Source organism: Galeopterus variegatus, unplaced genomic scaffold, assembly GCF_000696425.1.
Source record: "Galeopterus variegatus unplaced genomic scaffold, G_variegatus-3.0.2 Scaffold1735, whole genome shotgun sequence".
Lineage (NCBI taxonomy): Eukaryota > Metazoa > Chordata > Mammalia > Dermoptera > Cynocephalidae > Galeopterus > Galeopterus variegatus.
In genome coordinates this window covers 119,073-139,287 of record NW_007727846.1, presented here as the reverse complement: position 1 = coordinate 139,287, position 20,215 = coordinate 119,073, and the positions used below count along the sequence as shown (strand labels likewise).

The following is a 20,215-nucleotide window of genomic DNA, read 5'->3' as shown; positions in this document are numbered from 1 at the left end:
AAGCATGATTGCCCTTTCATTTCTTTTTCACCTTTCTGTGCCTTTCATAAGTTCTCCCAGTTTGTTAATCATTAATTAATATTTAACAAGGCTTTTCCCAGTGCCAAGTTCTTCTCTGCGAGGCTAGCCTTTAGGTAGTACGTGAACTCGCCCAATCCTTCCCACTTAAGAAGCCCTGGAGCTCACTACAGGTTAATTTCTCTAAGAAAATTCATAATAGCAGGTGGAATGAGGATTCCTTTACAAGAGCATTCAATTGTTAAGCTTCTCTTAACTTAGCATTTTTCATGATGCACGTAAAATGGGACTTAATTGAACCAACTTTAAATTTTTACAAAACTTTCCAAGCACACATATCCTGAACAAAATGGAACAGGAAAGGGCTTAGACTTCTTCTACAGATGTCTCACAAGCCAGTCTCTTGACCTGACCCCAGAGAATCCCTCAAACTCTGGCCCTCAAGCTGATTTTGGACCTAGGTTGACCCTCTCATTTCTTTTTCACCTTTCTGTGCCTTTCATAGGTTCTTCCAGTTGGTTAATAATCATTAATTAATATTTAACAAGGCTTTTCCCAGTGCCAAGTTCTTCTCTGCGAGGCTAGCCTTTAGGTAGTACGTGAACTCGCCCAATCCTTCCCACTTAAGAAGCCCTGGAGCTCACTACAGGTTAATTTCTCTAAGAAAATTCATAATAGCAGGTGGAATGAGGTAATCATTAATTAATATTTAACAAGGCTTTTCCCAGTGCCAAGTTCTTCTCTGCGAGGCTAGGAATGCAGATAAGCAAGGGAAACCTCCGCGGGTGTTAATGAAAGAGGTCAGCTATGACTTGGAAGCAATGTCGTGGGCAGAGAAGAAGAAATGGTAATCTGGAAAGCAGGAGCACATCTCCAAGTTTTCTTTGGTGAAAGAAGACTGATGAGAATTGATACCCACTTCAGACGAATAAAACCAAGTTACTTCCACCACCCCCTCCCATCTCCACCTCTCACTCCTCTGCGCATGGACAAACATACTAGACAGGTGATTTTGGTCAACAATTTTCTTGGCACAAAGCCAAAGGTATGAGGGCCCTGCCCTGCCCTTATTCTGCTCCCGTGGCTTCTTCAGGAAAGCTAAGATTCCTGAGGTTTCCCTCTGCGTCGTTTGGCACCCGGGCAGGTGAAACTAGGAATATCCTTTCCCAAGCCGATTCTCTTCACGACTGTGGAGAAATTGTATCCCCCTCTTATAGACTTAAATAGGTGACTTCAAACTCTCGTTCCCGACATTCCCATCTTTTCATTTATTCCTATTCCACAAGATTTTTTCAATATGTATTCCAAGCCAGGAACTGTGGACTTCTAACCACTTAGCCCAGGTAGGGAGGGAAGAATCCGGTGCTGGGGAACCGCTCCCTGCCGCAGAATTATAGTCCCCATCCCTCCGGGGTGCCCAACCCCGTGCCTATTCTCCTAGCTACCCACCCAGCTGATGTGACAGGCTCGTGGCCCAATCCCCTTCCTGGTTCCCAGGCCGACTGCTAGCACCACCCAAGCCAATGGCGGCGGCCGAGGGGCGGAGGGGGCTGGCAGGAGGGGAGGGAGCGCTGGCTTTAGAACCACAGCCACAAAGATTCCGAGGGGCAGAAGTTGTCTGAGTGCGTTGGTCGGAGGCTGTCGGGCCAGACCAGGGACTCTGCGACTTTACGTAAGTGCTTTGTAGGCACGGGCGGGCAGGGGAGAGCGGGTTTCCCGGGTGTGGACCGGAGTGGGTCCTGGGGAGAGCATCTCCGGCAACCTCCGCTGGAACGTGCCTCACACAGGGGGGTGGGGGTGCGGGGTCGAGAGGGAGGTCGGAGAAATTTCAGATCGGAGCCCTTGGGCGCCCAGGTGATCATTCGCAACCGGGATGGGTGGGAGTGACAGAGGGCCCCCCCACCCCCACGCGCTGCAAACACGTTTTCTGCTCTTCACTATAGAGAATGGCGCTTTTCTCACTAGTTGCTCTTAACTTGTTGCCAACCTTGGGTTGGAGTCCTTGCCGCCAGCCCTTGTCCCGAACCCCTTCCGCGGCGGCTGCGGCCCCGAAGTGGAAAACCAGCTAACTTCCCTTTGCAGTCCTCCTCCAGCTACTGCCATCCCCCACCCCCTCCCGCGCGGACTCAGGAAATCCCGGAGCCCGCAGCCAGCGACGCCTCCAGCCCCAGCTCGTCCGCCTCGGGTGACCCGGCGGGCTTACGCCGACCCTGGGGCTCGCTCGGGAGCGGGGGCTGCGGTGGTCTCGGGAAGGAACGTGGCTCTGGTTGCCTGTCTTCCCCCTGCTTTCCTCCCTTGCGAGAGCGTCGGGATCACACCGCGTCTTCCTATGAGTAAGCACTTTTTTTCTTTCAGTAGCAGAACATCTCCGGGCCAGTAGGACAGTACCTTTCTGTTCTCCTGTCCCCCGACCCCGCGCCGTCTGTCTGCTCTCTTCTCAGCTCCTTTGGCTCCGCAGTCCCCCGCGCGCGGTCGGGGTAGCGGCAGCCCCGGACCTCTCGGGGCTCCCTGAGAAGCAGAGGCGGTGGGGCGGTGAGAGGGGCTAATATCCCCCTCCCCCCGCACAGCTGCACTTGCCTGTGTTTAGTTTTCTCCACCCGCAGTACTTAAGCGCTCTAATGAGAGGCCGGGGGACGCAGACCACCCCCGTCCTGGCTTCTCGCCAGTCCCAGAGTTGCCGCCGCCGCTCTGGTGTGCTGGCGGCTCCGACCGCCTGGCTCCGGGACGTGAGATGATCCCAGCCCAGGAGGTGGAGTGGGGTTAATGGCATCTGACACTTGCCATAGGCGATGCTACTTGCTTCTCACCTGATCTGCACAACATTCCCAGTGGTGCAGAAGGTTGAGCTTGGAACTAAGTGGGTTGGAGAGTCTCGCCATTTAGCATCGAACAGATCGGATGCTGGGGGTGTCCTGTCTGTTACAAGGGATGGGAAGCGGGAAGGCAGCCTGTCTGGCCACAGTAGGTGAAATTAAAAACTACTGGGGAGTTAAGCACTTACTCCACTTGACTGGATGTCACAGTTTATTTGGGAGCCTAAACTTGATCCTGGAGATGCAGTTTACATGAGTTCCAACTAAGTGGCCGCGGTCCCACACATGCCAATTGGCATCACGTGCCCCAAGTCTCTGATTCCCCTAGGGTAATGGTCACATGACGCCTTTTGACTTGAAAACTGGAATGTAATGGCCGAGTCCCATAGTCCAAAAACTACTGCAACAAAGAAAGGGGGTTGAACCAGACTCGACTCAAGGGAATTCTGCTTGGATTTGGATGAGAGGAGCAGAAAGGGAATTTAGTGCTCGGATTTTATCCAAGATAAAAACAGAAGCTGTTCTTAAAATAAAGGCTTGAAATGTATTTGTGCTGGGACATATATCTTCCCCGTTTCCTTCAATCTCATTATGACTTTTCTAAATTTCAAAAATATCTTATTAATTATTTTCTAGGAAAGTCATCCTTTTGCTCACGCCCCATTTCATCACAAAATGCTAGATTTGAAGCCATACCCCATAAGACAGTGTTTAAAAAAAAAATAAGGCTCTGTTTATATTCCTTAGACTGGCCTATATTTTAATCAAACCATTCTCTATATTACGCATCTTCTTAAAGGTGGTGAATAATCTCTTGACTAAAATTAACCATCAGTTTTTTTGTGCTTTGGAATTAATTGGCTCAGAAATCACGCACGATGACGGTGGACACTAAATTTTGAAAAATTGGGTTGGGTTTCTGCCTGACAATGGTTTGGTGGAATAAAAAGAGGACACTGAAACAACTTTCCCATGTTGACCTATACCTGCCCATGTAGCCCAAGTTAAGGAAAACATGGCAATTTTGCTATTCAGGTTATCTACTGCAGAGTATAGAAATGGGCAGAGGAATCTCTGAGGTCAGGAGTTTTAAAAGCTTTACTTATTTGTGAAACTGGATCCATTGATACACATTCAGCCTTGAAAACAACTAGAGCAGAAACTATAAAAATGAAACTGGGAATATTTAAGAGATTTTGGCTTTGTATTTTTGTAGCCAAAAATCCTTTGTGTACTGCAGCAGCCTCTGAATGACTGGAGCACTCCATTTTCTTGCTTTGCAGCGGCTTCTGATCTTAAAAACTAGAACTACCATAAAGCACATAGTTCTGACCCCACGGCTGACTTTATAGCACAGATTAGCTGGAAATGGATTTAAGCTGCACCTGAGTTACTAGAGTTAACTACACTGGTAGATAGGCCCCCCTAGTGGAAGTGAGGTGATAATATAATTTTAGATTGAACTATTAAATGTTTAACCTCAAAAAAAGGAGGGTACTGCTGTCCAACTAGGTTAAAGTGGTAGGGAGATAAGTTCTTTTTCAAGTATTATGAAATCATGTCAAAAGAGATTCATCACTGGGCTCTAGTCCACAGCATTTCATTGTCTTGGGATGTGCACTCATTTAAAACAACCGTTCATTATTGCTGACTTCATTTTTTAGTGGTATGATCTAAGGAACCCAAATTTTTATTAAAATTAGGGGATGTGAGTCTAACTCTTAATTTCTGCTTTAGATCTAACCAGATATTAACCCCTTTTGTTACCTGGGGTGGAGAACTAAATAAATTATGCTATGCCTTGACTTAATACAGACAATCAACATCGAAGTCCAAAGTCTCTAGTCTGATGCTATCCTTTAGATTCAATTGCTAAAAATGACTAGGTTTATGGCATTTTGGGTGGAATGATTCATTATAACTAGTGAATAGTATTTTGTGCGATTTTAAGTCTCTTCTACAAATGGTTACCACACATTAGACCTGACTGTGACTATTTATACTGGCGGAATGTCAGTATCCAGGGCACCATCAGAAATCCAATGAAATTTTGCTCCTAGGCAAACAGTATGACTAACTGAAAAGAAAAGGATAGCTTGACCATGGTGCTGTAGTGATTATTTTTGGTGAAACTGACAGGGAAAAAGAAGAAAGTTCACATGCCATTATTCCATACTCTGTTTTAGGCATTATTTCTACTTGGCTTTCCGCAAAATTTACTGACATAATATTCTTAATACATACGATAAATTCATGAACTTGCTATTGTGTTTGATCTAGCATAATCTAGGTGGAATGTATATGCCAAACTGTTTCTTGTTTCTGCTGCTAGGTACAGATTCCAAAAGTAGCTGGTATAAAATAAAATTTAAAAATGAACCTCTACCAATAAATAACAACTTGGGTATATTTTTAGAATCATTTCATACTTGCTCATATGACAATTTTTCTTTTGGTGAAAAGTTATCCAAAGAGGAAAAAATGTTCATCTGTGAAAGTAAAAATAAACTCAGTTTAGAAGAAAACAGCTGGGTCATTGTTGAGTCTGTATAATTATTCTAGAGAGTGATATGCCATGTAACATATGTTCAATGTGTTGGAGATTTCAAAAGCTTTTTGGATGCATTACAATGTTGGAAGCACAAATAGCTGTTTTTAGTTATAAGAGGCTTTGGTTAAAGTTAGGGAAATGGCCTAATCATGAAATGTCAGTCTTAAGAGAAGATTTGATCATACTTGGGCCAATTTATTTTAGTTATAGAGGTGAGGCAATTTCAAACGATTCACAATAGGGCCGGCCCGGTGGCGCACTGCGCTAGTGCACCGCTTGAGAAGCACGGAGGCGCTCCCGCCAAGGGTTCGGATCCCACATACAGACCGGTTCCCGCTCACTGGCTGAGCGAGGCATGGGGGCAACACCGAGGGTTGCGATCCCGTTGCCGGTCCCGGTCCGGTACGGGGGCGACACTGAGGGTTGCGATCCGTTGCCGGACACAGAAAAAGACAAAAAAAACGATTCACAATAAATTTAATAATATAGAATTTTGCCTTCTTAGTATTTGAAAGACAAATATTAGTGAGTTTAAATTGTTCTAGGATGAAGAAGCATTGCTGTTATATGAAAATAAGGAGGAATATGTTGGACTTGGCCTCAGAGGAACTAGATTCTAGACATGGCTCTGCCATTGACTCATAGTTTGACCTTGAGAAAGTCAGTTAAAATTATGATATTGAGTACCTACATGTGCTGCACATCATGCATTTATTTTCTCATTTAAGAAATGAGGGGATGGCTCAAGGTTTCTGGTTTGCTGGGATTTCTTTTTTTCAAATACTTATAATCTGGCTTATTTCAGTTATTTTTATCAGTTGATTTCCTAAATTTTGATACAACTATATTGAACCGAGCTAAATACCTTTTTGGCAAATTGGTGACTATTCAGGAAGATAATCACCAGTGGCTTATTCCATGACTAAAGGTAGTTCTTTAAAATATAGGGGTGTCATTTATATCATTCCTCAACAAGAATTTTTGGTGTGGTAAGCCTACTGACTTTGTAATATGAGAAAGCTTAAGTTTTCTAAACACTGCAGACATTTATTTGATGGTAAGGAGGTAGTGTTGTTTATTGGAAAAGGCACTGAGCACGGAATCCAGGGTCTTTTAGTCCTCCGCAGTTTGGGCAGATGAGCCATCTTAAGTAAATCATTGAAGTTCTTTGTGGTTATATCTGGATTTCACTTTATTTTTAAGCCATCTGTTTTTAATCTACCTATTTCACAGACATGTTGAAAGGATAAGAGCTGTGAGAAGCCTAGCTAGGCTCTTCAACAGACAGGTGCTATATAAATTCAAAATGCTGTAGAAGTATATCATAGAAACACTAAGGCTTTAGCAAGAGTGTACAAAAATGGCAGAATTGTCATCACTGAAGTCTTGCCACGTTTTTACTTTTCCATAAATGTTCTCCAGCCATACAATTTATACAAGCAAAGGAGAAATAAAGCCAGACATAATGTAATGAAAACTAAGAGAAATGGTTGATAAGAGAATAAAAGCCTATATGTAATATTTACATTTCTTTCCTCAAATACTGTGCAAAGTAGCCTGTTAAAGCCATTAATTTAGTAGTGTTTTTCCCCTTTTAACTAACTACTGGGCAGTATTTTGGTCTTCATTGGTAATCGCTACAGAGTTTGTTGGCTTATCGTATTTCATTCTTAGTTTTGTGATTTACCGTCATGGGAGGTTTTGTGTAAAATTGCTCATGAAAAATCAACTGTTTCTTATAATTGCAGTCTAAAGGAGGGCAGACAATAGGCGGGTATGGCAAAGTTCATAATGGAGAAGATAATCTATATATTTAAGCAGTATGCCATCAATAACTCAGAAAATGTGAGAAGTTAGTGTAGATCTTCATTTGAAAAATAAGCATGTTGGACTAGATAACTTCTGAGGTAATTTTCAACCCCCACCTTCAAAACTATTAATTTTGGAATTAATTTCAATATTTATTCTCATCTTGCCAGTTATATGATGATTCTATATACTGTCATACTTGGAGTTATCGTGCTTTTTTATCTCATTAGTCAAAATTATTTTTGCTAACATTTGTTAAAATATCATTTGTCAAGTGATCTTAATTAAAATGAAATAAGCAGAAAACCCTGAGTTAAGTGACTTTTGAAAGTGATCCGGTATCATATGACTAGTTCTTTTTGCTACTAGAAATCATTTTCTTTTGTAAAGTCTGATTTCTTATTTCTGTCATCTCTGGTTTAAAAGATTCAATAGCAAAACATTTTTTGTGATCTTGTAATTCATTCATTGAAAATACAACTCTGATTTTCTTAAGCTGTGATGATACACACATGCAACCCCACACATGAATACTATGTACACACCTATCTATATATATACAAAGTTCTATATAACATATAAAACAAAATATAAAGTTTTTACTTTCTGTATAATAAAATTTGTGGGCCGAACCCGTGGCTCACTCGGGAGAGTGCGGCACCGGGAGCGCAGCAGCGCTGATGAGCGCTGCCGCCGCGGGTTCAGATCCTATATAGGGATGGCGGGTGCACTCACTGGCTGAGCACGGTGCGGGTGACACCAAGCCAGGGGTTGTGATCCCCTTACCGATAACAAAAAACAAGAATAAAAAAATAAAAATAAAAAAATTTGTTGGCTGGCCGGTTGGCTCAGTTGCTTAGAGTGTGGTGTTATAACCCCAAGGTCAAGGGTTCGGATCCCCTTACTGGCTAGCTGCAAACAAAACAAAATATTTTTTAAAAATACTACTAATAAAATTTTTTAGGGCTGTGTTATAGCTTTGAATATTCGTATTATTCTGTTTACATTATAGGCCCTAATTAATTAGTATTGCTCTCAGATTGACATCCTGTATTGACACTGAATAATACGTTGTCTTCCATAGATGAATGTAATTTTTAAGCTTTTTTTCTATTAACTTCAGGAAGTTCATGGAAAAATAAAATTAAAAGATAATATGAATCTTTCCTAATATTTCTTAACTTACTTACATGTTCCTCATTCTGCCATTTCTTATTGTTCTTTTTAATATTTCTGGGCTTGTATTTCAAGTCAGGGAGAATTACTATAATAGATTGCAAAGTGTTTGCTCAGAAGTGAAAATGTTATGAAATTGTTCCTAGGGCACATCCTATAATTTTCAACATGTATGAATTAGTTAATCTACTGGGAAAGTGTCTTAAGTAGTATGTACTTAAGATGTTTTAAATCACTAATGATGAACATACTAATAATACTGATTTGATCACATATTGTACACAAATACTGATAATCAATTCCGTACCTCATAAACATGTGTAATCAATTATATTTCAATTAAAAAATGAATTAAAAATAAATGTTAATTGGTGGAAGAAAAAATCAGTTTGCTTTGGATTAGAAAAATACAAGATCATTGTAAAAATTAGAGGAAAACATAACAGGTTTTATAAAGAAGAAAATTAAAAAGTACTCATAATTGTATCATCTGCTCATATTTTTATCTGTTTATTTCATATTGAGACACATTTTTTCAAATCTTAGTCATACTGTATATTCAGTTTGTATCCCATTTTTTTCACACATTACGTTATAAATGTGTTTTCAAGCAATCAAATATTTTTTTTAAAGTTTAAAATTATTGTATCATGTTCTATATAATGGATATTCATAATTTATTTCACTAATCCCAAGTTGTTGGACACCTAAGTTGTTTTCAGATCTTACAGATAATGCTTCAGTGAACATCCTTGGGCAAACATTATTTTGCAGTTGTATGAATATTTCTTAGAAGAGAAATTGCCAAGATTATTTTAAAGATAAATTCCTTTGACAGTCTCTGAAATTTAAACACTGACTAAAAAAAAGATAACCTTGATTTTAAACAGCAGCACTCCAAAAAAAAAAAAAAAAAAGCCATCCTTTATATAGTGTATGGTATCATATGTAACTCTAAACTGGACCTGGTTTAGGTAAAGTATATGTCTTGGAAATATTGTGGTTTCCTCTGATGTAGTTAACAGGTGCAAAGCAGGATGAAGTAGAATCCTGTGGGGTGTACAATCATAGGAAGTTCTATTTTTTGCAACAGAACTGGAACTGTTAATGGGGAAAGAGAAACAGGTTTGTTTTTAAGTCGCCTTTATATTTCATGTTGCTATAAAACTCAGTTCAAATATACAAAGCTTATTTGTGCCCATAGACTTTCAGTATCCTGAAGAAACTTAATCCTGGAGTTGGTTAAAAGACTGTTTGTTGATAGGCTCTTTTATCATAGGCTGTTCGTCTCAAATTACTTTGATATGACTCAAACTACAGTTAACCTCAAAGTTTTATATTTCATTAGGCTGCTTAATTAACATAATTAAACAGAGGCCCAGTAGTGGTAAAAATTCTGATGTTGCCACTTTGTCTGTGCCTGGTTTCAGTATATGGTGACTCCCTAAATTACAAGCACTTGATTTCACAAATATTTTATATATTTGAATGGCTCATTCTATACTGCATATCTCTCCCTAAACTTATCCCATGCTGCTTCACAGAACCTTCCCTGGTGTTTTTCTTCTTCTCCCAGTTCACTAGCATCACTATGGACCCTATCAGTCTAGGCATTCCATGATGACCTGGAAGCAAGACAGAAGGTTTGTCTGACCGAACAATACATTCTCAGCACCTTCTTTTTTATTTTTTTCTTTTCAGAGGTATCATGTATATGCTATGTTTCACAGTCAGAATGGATTTTAGTATAAAACTTGGATTTCAATGGTTTTGCCATTTTATACATCAGTGGCATTGGGGAGGTTTCTTAACTATTGTAACTTCAATTTCCACATCTATAAAATGGGAATAATACCACTTGCTTTCCAGTGTTGTTCTTAAAATTAAATGACAATTTTAAAGCAACTAGCTTATAGTAGGTGCTCAATAAATGTTCCCTTTTACAAGTCAGTTAATGTTGCCTTGGATGATCTTTGTCAGATATCTAATTTGAACTCTTTTTCCTTAAGTATCACCACTCAAGATAAATAAAATCATTATTTTTTGTTTTATTCAGTGACATTGTGAAAATATTGCTTTCGATTGCTTTTCATTGTGAAAATGGAGGATTTTAGCAATGTTCCAGGTGCAAGAAACTTCTTCGCTTAGCTCAGAAAACTGTTTATCATTTAACTTATCCTTTGTGAGGATATGCCATCCACCAGTCTAAAGAACTCACCATCAAAGGAAAACTAGAAACATGGCTGAATAAATTACAGATACCATTATAAACTCACTGCCACTAACAAATATAGCTTAAATCAGGATGAAAGGTAATAGGTAATGTGGATGCCTGAGTTCAGGGGGAAGGAAAAAAAGAAAAAAGCTCTTCAGTGTTTTTACAGTAGTAGAAATTGTAGAAACGTTAATGTTGGAAAGTTTACCTTTGGGGAAAAAATAGGAGCAAAGAGAAAATAAATTAGTGAATACTTAAAACGGTGGAGAAGGCAGAGGGTTATAAATAAAATCATTATCTTTCCAAGATGACACCATATAGTTTTTAGAAATGGGTGAATCCAAAACATATTAATTTTAAATTTATGATGTCCATTATTTCCTCTAGTGGAAGTTTTCAAAAGCAAAAACCAGGAAATGGTGAAGGATATTGACACATTCAACAAATATTTTGAGTAGTTCGTGGGTCTCCAGTTTAAAGCTGCAGTTGAATCATTTTTGAAAGTGGGTATGAATAATTAAAATTTAATATTTTGTCCTATGGTAATTAAAAAACAAAACTAAATTACCATTAATTGTAAATAAAAAAAGTAATATTGATAGATTTACATATTTACAAATATTAGACAATCCATGCATTTGTTATCTTATTCTAAACCAAAGTGTTCCAGCTTTAATTGGCCCTCAGGAAGAAAAACAAACTCTAGAACATATTTGTAGTTGCTAGCAGAGGGGGAAAAACTTCCCTAACCAGAGATTTGTGTAAGGATGAAGGGAAGGTTATGTCAAGTCAAGTACTTTGAAACATGTAAGCATTATATAAAAGAAGACCTACCTATAGGCCACTGACAGATAGATGTAAAACTCAGGAAAACTTTAAAATGTGCCCAAAGTTCTCAAGTATGTACTGATATAGTACAAACTACAGATGGAGTAATAGTTAACCAAGGATAATAACATGGACAATTAGTCCATGTTAATTAGTCTATTTGTGGAATAGCTTCATCATTTATTCAACTAACAAAAGTTTAATGAAGACCGTTATGTGTTAGGCCTACAAAGATGGATAAGATACACTTGCAATAGAAAAGAAAAGCACAAAAGTAATATTGGTTCTCATGAAACCTAAAAATATTCCTACATGTAGAAAATGAATTTAAATATAGCCTTTTTTCTCAACATAAAATAATTTCTAAATTTAAACCTTGTGTGAACAAAGACATTCACTTATAACCCAATATAATCAAATCTAAACTAAGAACAAATCAAATTTAAACATTGTTATTTCTTTGCAATAATTATTGCATCCTAAAAAAGAGCCCACTATGAGTTAATTTTACTTAAATAGAACATTACTCAACCTAAAAATGAAGGTCAGCAGACACCAGCGTCTTGGAATAAAATAGCTCCTTGGCAAGAAAATGAGCCACACCCCATTTAGTTTTTACAAAAATAAAATTCTTTCCAGCTTTACTAAATTGTAGATGTTGTGCACAGCATGGACTTCTGCAATAGTTGGTTCTGCAGCTGTAGAAATATCCGTGTATGCAGAAGCCCTAAAAAACATCTATTTGCCATTACTTGCACATGCAGCTCCCCCACTTTCTGTAATACAGTATTCTGTTAAGTTTTATCTGACTCATGGATAATAGCAAGTAACTGCAGGTATAGCTGACACCTTAATTCCCTGCCTTGAACTTTTTGATTGTCACAGACTTCAATTTGGGCAGGAAAACCTGGGATTTCAAATCCAACAATTGTTTCATTTGATGGGAGAGGATCAAAGCAAAGTACTGTGTCTGCTGTATATGGTTTTCTTCAAGGACAGTAATAAATTCCTGCCATGTACCATGGGAAAGAGCTGTACTTCTAAGGAGAAAGGAAATAAACCCCAAGGAAAAGCCCCATTCTCTTAGTTCCTTCACAGTGTGCCTGGCACACAGCAGGTCTGGATACAGGACGGTACTTCAAAAAGTTCATGGAAAAATAGAATTAACAGATGATATGAATCTCTCCATGGACTTTCTGAAGTACGGTCATATATGTCTGAAAGATGGCCATGAATGGTCCTTGCTGATAAAGATTAAATCGGGAAAACCTAACCAGCAAATCTGTGACTTATGATTTACACTGAATAAAATACATAATGATGCAAGCCTATAAGAAGACTAAGCAAATGGCTTCCTTGGTTTTCTTTACCTTTCAGTAAAGTTACTTTAAATGAATGGTTATGAGTGAACGTTATAAACAGCACTTTCATTGTGAGCACTGCTTAACTTTAGAATCAGAGAGGTAATTGGAACATAATATTTTCACTTTTTTAGCAGCTTTATTGAGATACAATTTATATGCCTTACCATCTATTTAAAGTATAAAGTTCAACAGATTTTAGTATATTTACAGACATGTGCAACCGTCACCACAGTCTATTTTCAAACATTTCATCATCTCAGAAATAAACCCCATACTCCTTAGCTATAACCTTCACTAGCTCTCCTTGTCCCCCCACCCCAACCATAAGCAACCACTGATCTACTTTCTGTTTTCATAGATTTCCCTGTGCTGGACTTTCATGTGAATGGTCTTTTGTGTCTGGCTTCTTTCACTTAGCATTATGTTTTCAAGCATTGTTGCAGGTATTAATACTTCGTTTCCTTTTTATGGCTGAATAATGTTCCATTGCATGGATATGTAGCACATTTTGTTTATCCATTTGTCCACTGATGGACATTTGGATTGTTTCTATAGTTTGGCTATTACGAATAATGGGACATTATTAAGTGTCAATATTAAGTGTCTAACCACAGGTCAGCTAATGATTTAGAGATGGTACTGACAAGATAACATTTCATTTATTACTACTCTGTCGTTAATGTAAATCCTTGTTTTGATTGACTCTGAGCACTGCTGATTTTTCCATCTAAGTTTAGCAAATTTTTTTCTTGTTTCCTGATGCTTATTGACTCATTATCATCAACTTTTGCCATTAACTGTTCACTTAATAATATTTTTACTTGAATAATAGAAAGCCCATAAAAGTTGTAGACTCATCTTTTCTAAAACGGATTGTATGTTTACAAAATTCTGTTAAACAAATTTTTGTTTAATCATGTTTTTTGAGGGCCAGCCCGTGGCTCACTCGGGAGAGTGTGGTGCTGATGACACTAAGGCCACGAGTTCAGATCCCTATATAGGGATGGCCGGTTAGCTCACTTGGGAGAGCGTGGTGCTGACACCACCAAGTCAAGGGTTAAGATCCCCTTACCGGTCGTCTTTTTTAAAAAAAATCATGTTTTTTGAACACTACTAGGGAGCAAAGGTAAGCAGTATTAAGGAGTGCAGAAATAAATGATAAAAGCTGTGAAACAATGATTACAGTCAACCTAAAGCATAATTGAGTACATCTAATATATTTATTTTTTAAATTTACTTTTCAAATATGAAATATATTATCATAGAACCAAATTCAAAAGCTATAAAGGGACATAATGAAAAGTAAATAAGCCTTTAACACTTGACATTTTCAGAAGAGTTTATTGTTTTCCGTTAGAAAGTATGGCATTAAGTTTGAGGGAATAGTTACCCGTTGACTTTTTAGGGGTGAATATGAGAATGAAATATTTTCAAAGCACAGTAAAAAAGAAGCCCTTTCAGTTTCAGATCAGAGCTTTTCTATTAAGCACCCTTGACCCCAGTTCTACCTATGTGGCATCAGGTCAAAATAACCAATGACCCCTAGAACCTTACTGCATTGTTGTCTTCTGGCTTCAACCTGAAGAAAAACTCCTGGACCCAGTCTCCTTACTCTAATGGGCAGTTAGTACCTTGTAGGTCTTTCAGGAAAGGATGGGCTTCCCTGAGAGTGCAGGGCGGGAGTTCAGTCAAGAAAAGGTACAATTTCCTGGAGAACTATTAGAACTTCCTATGTAATTACTTAATTCATTTAACAGGACTTTGGTAATTATCAACAATATGCCTGGCATACTAAGATAAATAAAACAATGTGACATCATTTGAAGAGCTCAGAGTCTAATCCAGCCAGTGATTATACAGATGAGGCAACTGAGGTCTGAGTTTGGCTTGCCCCAGCATATGGTGGTTGAGGACATTGGTGGAGGACTGGGTCTCCATCACTGGAGACCCAGATTTTGGTGAAAATCTAATTCATCACTTTTCTTACTGTACATTTAAACGTCACATCTAGGGTCCAACTTTGTTTAATAGCAATACCTCTTCCTCCCTGAATCAGTTTATACTGTCATTTTCTTTTAGTTGTTGATGAAATGGCAGATACCATGTCATTAAAGTTGCCATAACTCTCTGAAACTCACATCACCTATAACTAAAGCAGCTTGGTTTAAGTCTGAGTAGCTCCTCCCTAGCTAAAGCAAATGCATTAGCAATAGCTTTACAGTGGTAAACTAGGTCATGTCTTCAATCCAGAGTGCTCATATGCTACTAAAACTGCAGTCCTAATCACTGATCTGATAAATTTCCTATATTGTAATGCAGCCAAAAGACTTTTAAAACTCTAATTCAAATATATTGAATATACTTTGTAGGGTTTGTCGCTTCTGATTTCTTCTAAACTGGATTTTATCTTTCTCACAGAGTCAGTCTTTTCCCTCTATTACTCCTCATCAAGCAAAAAAATTTCATTCACTTATATATTGACTTATTTGAATATTTACCAAGCACTTTATACTCGTCTTGTATAGATCAGGTACTATTTTAGCCACTGGGGATTACAGCTATGAATGAAACAAACAAAAATCACCAACCTTATGAAGCTTGTGTCCTACTGGGGGGGGGGGGATAGAAAATAAATGATGATATAGTGTGTTAGATGGTAATGTGTTTTGGGGAAAATTAAAGCCAGATTAAGGGTATAGGGAGTGGGAAGTAGGACATTGCCGTTTCAAATTGTGTGGTCACAGAAGGCTTCACTGAGAGGGAAGTAGTTCAGTCAAGACATGAAGGAGATCAAGGAGTGACCCATGTGAATATCTGGGGAGAGGTATCACTTGAACAAGTGAAAAATATTTTTAATAACAGGTACCTAAATCATCATGCATTGACTGATGGGTTTTAAACCTGAAATTCTCTTTTATGTTAGCTTGTTTTTATTTTGTTACTGAACAGAAAAAAATACCTTTTACCCAGATCAAATATTCTAGTGGAGTCATGAATTGACTATATATACTAAAAATATTATGTTAATAGCTATGTCAATAATATTTTGGAAAGATTAGTGGGAAAAATGTTTAAAACAGGATATGGAATTAGGGCTGGCCGGTTAGCTCAGTTGGTTAGAGCAGGGGGTTACAACACCAAGGTCAAGGGTTCAGATCCCAATACTGGCCAGCTGCCACAAAAAAAAAAAAAAAAAAAATAGACCAGGATATGGAATTAATGTAAGTAGGCTTTCTTCCCTTTTCACTATCAATTCAGTTATTCTATATTTTGTGTTTAATTCTGAATTAGATTTTTTTAGCTAAGCTTTTTATTCTGGGATAATTGTAGATTAACACATGATTGTAAGAAATTGCACAGGGAGATCCTGTGTACACTTTATCCAGTTTCCCCCAGTGGTAACCTCTTGCAAAACCGTAGTACAATATCAAAACCAAGATGTTGACATTGATATAGTTAAGATGCAGAACAGTTCCACCAACCCTAGAATCCTTTTTGTTGCCTTTTTATGAAAACAGACATCTTCCTCTCCCCACCCCCGTTTCTGACCCCTGCAAATCTCTAATCTGTTCTCTGTTTCTATTATTTTGTCAAAAATATACAAATGGAATCATGTGGCATGTAACTTTTGGGGATTGGCTTTTCTCACTTAGAATAATTCGCTAGAGATCCATCCAGATTGTTGTGTATATCAATACCTTGTTCCTTTTTATTGCTGAGTAGTATTTTATGGTGTGGATGTATCACAGTTTGTGGGTTATTTAACTATTCACTCATTGAAGGACATCTCAGCTATTTCCTTTTTTTTTTTTTTTTTGGCTATCACAATTAAATCTGCTATAAATATTTGCATACAGGTGTTTGTAAGTTTTCATTTCTTTGGGATTAATGCCCGAAGAGTGAAATTGCTGGGTTGTATGGGAATTGCATGTTTAGTTTTATAAGAAACTGCCAAAATGTCTTCCCAGAGTGACTGACTGTATGATTTTGTGCTTCCACCAGTAATATATGAATGATCCTGTTTTTCCACATCTTCACCAGCATTTGGGGGTGTCACTGGTTTTTATTTTAGCCATTCTGACAGGTTCGTAGTGATATCTCATTGTAGTTTCATTTTTCATTTCCCTAATGGCTAATGATGTTGAACATCTTGTCATGTGCTAATTTCCCATATGTATATCCTCTTCATTGAAATGTCTGTTTATGTCTTTTGCTAATTTTCTAATTGGATTGTTTGGTTTTTTTAATGTTGAGCTTTGAGAGGTCTTTATGTATTCTAGATAATTAATCCTTTGTCAGATATGAGATATACCAATGTTTTCTCCTGGTCTGTAGCTTATCTTTGCATCCTCTGAACTGGGTCTTTCACTAAACAAAAGTATTTATTTTGATGAGGACCAGCTTACTAATATTTCCTTTTATGGTTTATCTTCTTTTGTGTCATGTCTAAAATACCAAATCTATTCACCAAATCTGGTCCTGAGTAATTTCACTTTTTTTCCCTAAAGTTTTACGGAATTATGTTTTATATTTAAGTCTGTGATCCATTTTGAATTAATTTTCATGTAAGGTGTGAATTTCAGGTTGAGGGTTTTCGTTTTTTTGTTTTCTTGTTTTTTGCCTATGGTTTTCCAGTTGCTCCAGCACCACTCCTCCACTGATGTGGTTTTTTGCACCCTTGTGAATAATCACTTGAACATATTTGTGTAGGTCTGTTTCTGAGTTCTCTGTTCTGTTCCATTATTCTGTGTGTCTGTCACTGCTACATAGTAGGACACGAGAGAGAGTGATTCCACTCACCTTATGTTTCAATATATTTTAGCTATTCTAAGGCCTACTCTTTCCATATAAATTTTTAGAAAAAGCTTGTCTATAATTACAAAAAACTGTTCTAAGATTTTGATAGGAATTACATTAATGAATTAGATTTTTGAGATTGCACATGTAATGTTAATAAAGTTAAAAATGCTAATTTTATTAAGGAAGACAATTTAGTTTCTTCTATAGCCTAATGCTAGGTCTTATTTTCTAAAGCAATTCCTATTTTATTATTACTATTTTTTATTGAAACACTATTGATTGCACATGCCTGCGGGGTATAGAGTTGCATATCAATACCTATGTGCAATAAGTGATGGTCAAATCAGGATAATTAGTATATTTAATACCATACGGTGTAATTATTTTTTGTGCCCCTTTATCGGTTCTTACCTTACCCCTTTGCCCCCTTCTCTTTCCCACCTCTGGTAACGTCAGATCTGTTCTCTCCTTTTGAAAGTTGAGTGTAGTATTATGATTGTTGTATCTTTCTTTCTTTGTTAATTTATTAATTTTTTTAGCTCCCACTTATGATTGAGGACATGCGGTATTTCTCTTTCTGTGCCTGGCTTATTTCACTTAACATAATTTTCTGTAAGTTCATCCATGTTGCTGCAAATAGCAGGATTTTGTTCTTTTTTATGGCAGAGCAGTATCCCATTGTGTAAATATACCACAACTTCTTTATCCAGTTGTCTAACAGTGGACATTTAGGTTGGTTCCAATTCTTGGCTACTGTAAATAGAGCTGCAATAAACATGGGAGTGCAGTTATTGAAATCATTGAGTTAATATTAATTGGAAGTTTCTGTTCAGATATGACTTGGATGTCTTTTTATGATAGCCAAAATTAGAGCTTTTCAAAGGAACAACACATTCTTGATTAGATATGTGACTTTCAAGTTCTAAATCACTGATCTGTATTTGAATTTAAAATTTTTTTGAAAATTTCCTTCTGGTGTTTGCTATTTATAAGACTCCCAAACCTATTGTTCTGCCTTAAAGAAAATATGGTTTACTTCTTTCATTGTCTCAAACAAATTCATTTCCCATTGTAGCAAAATGGAATATGCTACTAAAGCATTGGGATTTAGGGTATTGGAGTTTGGGATGTAATTGTTTTCCGTGGAGTTATTGGAATTTTCGAACTCCAAAACTTTAAAATCAAAAGTTTTTAAATGAAAACTTCTGTGCATTCTCTGTACATTCTCATGCTTTGATCATTGGCTCTAGAAAATAAAATCTTAAAAATTACAAAAGGAATCTGGTAAACCCTTGATTTAAAAGAGCACTTGCAAATTTACTGTCAGGTGTTAAGAAAGTGAGGAGGGCTGTCAAACAGATTAGGGCTGAAGAGAAAATGGCATCTTGTTGCATTTGGGTGAGGGAAAATGGAATGAGATCATGCTTTCATTTATGTCTTGCTTTCTCAAGATGAAGCTTTTCCACTCTTCTTTCTGCTTAATTATTCAGGGTGGGAGGCACAAAACAAAAACTTCTGGTTCTTTTTTCCATCCTGTTTATGTTCTAAACTGGCAGTTATTGCTTTAATAAGATATATCACTGATGACCTATAACATTATGAATATGGGCTTAAGTGGCTAGACTTAGAAAGCAGGAATTTGAAAATCACAGTCCAAATGTACTACCCTAAATACAGTTAGCAGAATGACTTTTCTATAATGAAAACTTCCCTAAGTCACAGCACATGGCTCACAGTACTATCATGACAGCGAAGTTTACCACTACTCATACCAGAGATTTGTTTCTTTGCCACTACTTCTAATTCCAACCCTGCTTAGGTAATAGTCACAGCTACATCAAAACCTATCCTGTAATTGAAAAAAAGTGTAATTTAAAGAAGAATTCAATGTAATGGCACTCATCATAAACAGATATCCAAATTTCTGTCTTCACATGTAATTTATCTGCATTTTTGTGTTGATTAGGTCTAATGAGAGACTTAAAAAAGCTCATTCTCTAAAGCAGTGAATTCTCAGAGCCAGTGAGCTGAGGACAGTCTACCCCATCAAAAGAACTCTGCTAATGGCTTTAATCAATTTCTCAGATAATAAGCTAGGAGAGTGAAGAGGTTGGTAACTCCTGCATGGATGACTTTTTGCAGACAATATGATTTTTAGCAAGTGAAAAACACAAAAGCCTTTTGATTTATGGCAGAATTCATTACAATGAGACTTCTTAGCTGTACCAGGTAACAGATTTCCAAATAAAATACCAAACAAGCAAAAGTGGTCAGTTATAATCCAGTCTAGTAATCTGAGCCAGCATAATGTTATGTTTATGGATTCAACTCCATCCTTAAAGAAATACAATTTAGTCATCTCAGGAGAAATAAAATAAATAAAATTTGTAGGATATCTTTCATACATGTGAATGGTAAGGGCATATAACCACTTTATGAGACCATGGTATTTTTGCAGCCAATCTTAGGGATAAATCTACATTGTGTTCAGGGTTCTGTGTTGGGCCAAACTTAACAATGACCATTATGTGTAGAAAATAGCAACCATTGTTGCTGAATTAAACTCTCTCTGGAGATTTAAAAACATTTTTAATTAACCTAATAAAACCTTAATGGCAGCATAACCAAAGAAATTAGCCAG

The 20,215-nt window shown here is 37.5% G+C and overlaps 1 protein-coding gene across 3 annotated transcripts in view; it reads left to right on the top strand.

Moving 5' to 3' along the window:
* The first annotated feature begins 1,617 nt into the window (after positions 1–1,617).
* PLS3 (plastin 3) overlaps positions 1,618–20,215 on the top strand; it is a 74,648-nt gene continuing 56,050 nt past the window's right edge. For all 3 annotated transcript variants that reach the window (XM_008578657.1, XM_008578658.1, XM_008578655.1), the window contains exon 1: positions 1,618–1,690. The gene's annotated coding sequence lies outside the window, so the exon portion shown is untranslated. The remainder of the gene's footprint in view (positions 1,691–20,215) is intronic.